Source organism: Emydura macquarii, unplaced genomic scaffold, assembly GCF_026122565.2.
Source record: "Emydura macquarii macquarii isolate MOO-44397 ecotype Brisbane River unplaced genomic scaffold, CSIRO-AGI_Emac_v2 contig_3128, whole genome shotgun sequence".
NCBI lineage: Eukaryota > Metazoa > Chordata > Testudines > Chelidae > Emydura > Emydura macquarii.
The window spans coordinates 5,524,400-5,527,500 of NW_027133265.1; positions in this window are offsets into that span (position 1 = coordinate 5,524,400).

A 3,101-nucleotide genomic window follows, 5' to 3' on the forward strand; every position below is an offset into this window, starting at 1 on the left:
TATGATGATTAGATAGATAGATAGATAGACAGATCACTGCAGCGTATAGCCGTAAAAGCACTTGTAAATTACATTGAACTACAGTATTGTGAGATCTGGGGAGGGGGAAACCAACATAAAATTCACTTGCCTTGAAATAAGTGTTATTGTCTACTATTTGGTTGCTGTTTCTTGCTTTATATTCTGGGGAGCTAGTTCTGATAAGTAACACGCATCTGATCCGGTCTCATGACACAGGTCAGACAGTGACCGGCAGTGATGATCCTAATGGAGAAAATAAGGGTCACATTTTCCTCTTTTAACCGAATCGACGGCTGCACAGTGAAAAATTGGCTCTGACGTGATCTTCACAGCGGGATAATTTGAAGGCTTCCCCCCAAATAAAGCAATCAAAAAGAAATTCTCACTGGTATTAATATTTTATTCAGCCCCATGTTATGGTGTTTAGCCTGCGGTAAAACAGATTCGCAGAAGTGAGACATTATGGGCCTGACAAGCGTTTGCCCAGGAATTGCGACTTCAACACAATGGCATTTTGTTTGCTGTTTTGTTTCGCTGTCCTCTAACATTCTTTCGGACGTTCAGGGTGGAGGAAAAGATTCTCCTCCCTGAATAGCGAAGAATAGGAAAGAAAAGTTTCTTTTAAACTTTCAGCCTTGTTTCATTCTGGCGCTTGCTAACATGTAAACCCCCCGGTACTGTCCCTGGCTCTCCTTTGTTTTGAACTGTGAGCGGGGGGGGGGTTTGCTCCTCGCATTACTCCTGTCCTCACCGAGTCCGTACTCTGGAAAGCAAGCGGCACACATCTCTCGGGCTCTCTCTCCTGGATCAGGCAATAGGCCGGCAGGGAAGGGTCCCCATCTCTGGTTGGCTGGATTTGAATTTGTGATCTAGACAAAAGGTCTCTTTCGGAAAAGGCGGCTGGGGGCTCTAATTCTATTTGTGCCGCTTGGAAATCAGAAGGGGTTTTTCCACACTTCATTTTGATTCGATTATTTCTTATAGATGGCTTCGCTCTCCCTCCCCCCGACGCGTGGGGGAAGGCTGCTGGAGCAGTTGGCCTGTAGTTGGAATAATCAAATTAACCATTTGCTACAACTTTGAGGGAGAGCAGCTCGCGTGTAGAAAGAACAACTCGAAACAAAACCCAGGGGCCTCGGAGCCCGTCCGCCTCGGAGCAGCCCAGCGTGACTTTCATCGGCAGAGGCGAATTAAGACAGCCACAAAAGATTTTGCACTGACCCCCCCCCCAGAAATAAAACCACAGAAGGGAGATAATTGAGTCAAGTGCGTTTGCTCAGCGCTACCGTAGTTCGGCTGGAAGATCCTCCCGTGTAATGACGGGGCCGGGCGGAGGAGCTCACTCACCGCTCGGCTTTACTGGGCGCAGGGGCCGGCTGGGGACCTGGCGTTGCAGGGGCAGGAGGAGGGGGAAGAGGCGGCCACTGCTGGCCCGATCGGGGGCAGAGGCAGAGGCGGGCATGGGGGTGGGGAACCGGGCACACCTGGCCCGATCGGCCAAGCGCACGGCTGAAGGGACTCGGGCCCCGAGCCTGGATCCGCCTGGAGCCGGATGGGCAGAGAACACCACGCAAGAAAAGCGCCTTCCCCAGCGCTGCAGCCGGCGGGCTGGCGCAGGGCCGCCGTGCCAGGTGTAGGTAGGGGCAAGAGCCGAGGGCGAGCGAGCATCTGTGCCGGCGGCCCTGGTCACAGTCACGGCCGTGCCTTTTATCCCCCGTTCCTAGGCGGACTGATATGATCCCACACCAGCCAAGGGCTTGTCCAGCCTCCCGCTCGGCCTATTCCTAGAGCTTCATAAAACCTGCCTGGAGAAGCAGGGTTTCTCTTCCTTCCACGAGGTGCGATGAGTCGCGCAGGGTCTCTGAACGGAGGGCCTCTCGACGTCCAGAGGAAGTTTCTCCTCTGTCCTCAATGGCCTCTGGATCAGGCCGTAAATCTTCGCCTGTTTAGACTTTCGCAGTATGCCAGGATTTTCTTTCCTGGGTGAAAGACAGGGGGACGTGAATTACAAACAAACAGCCAAGGGAACATGTCAGGCCAGAGCAAAGCGGACAATAAGTGCCCTGGAGGAGACACACTTTGAAATGCTTAAAAATTCCGTGTGTTTGTTTCAGAGGTGAATAGGTACCTCCCTGACCCAAAGGTGTATTCATATTCATGAGCGGCCGGGCAAATAAAGACAAACCCCGGCTGTAATAACACTTCGATTCACATCACTCTTTGCTGCCCTTTAGTTTTGGGGGACTGAAGACAGATGTTTGCCTCGCTTTTCTCCTCTTGTCTGCTGACCATAAAGGAAAACCCATTTAGAGCTTGCAATTTGTTTCCAGCCTCGCATCAAAACCTTGTTCACATTTATTTTCATTTCACCGGCGCACAAAAAGTGTCCACTGGCCACCAAAGGCCGTTCTTTATCAAATACACATTGTACAACATGCAAGTGCAATAAAACTATCAGATCTCGCCATAAAACTATCACCAGGATCCTCAGTGGCTTAAGAATCCTTTTCTTTTATTACTTACCGGGAATTTACAGTGATTTGCCCAAAAATAATCCCCCCGTCATTGTTTTAATTAAGTACGCTTCCGAGTGTTTTTAAATGTGTAATAAAACATTGTGTAACAAAGGAGGCTGTAGATTCCCTTTGCCCATTGACTAGCTTTGAATTAAACTACTTCGCTTAGCAAATACTCTGTAAGCCTAAATGCTCCTATAAAGACTTTATGAGTTTGTTACTTTAATTACTGACTTGTTACAGAGCACGTAAAGGGGGTAATGAATGCAATAAAACTAATTATCTACACATTTAAATCATATAAAATATCCAGTGTTTATACAACAGTGCGATTGGACTAAGCCTTCCCTCCTCTGCCACCGAGAGGAACTCTTTAATAAACTATAACTAACGAAATGAACATTACATAATTGGCAAGAAAATTCCACCAACACACGCACCGATTCCTTGATTTTCTCAGCTAACGCCACCAGGAACGCACCGGTTTTGCCCCTTTGGGTTTCACTTTTCAAAGGATGTAAATGCAGACACGGGGCCAAAGTGCTCCTTGGCAAGCTCGAGGCA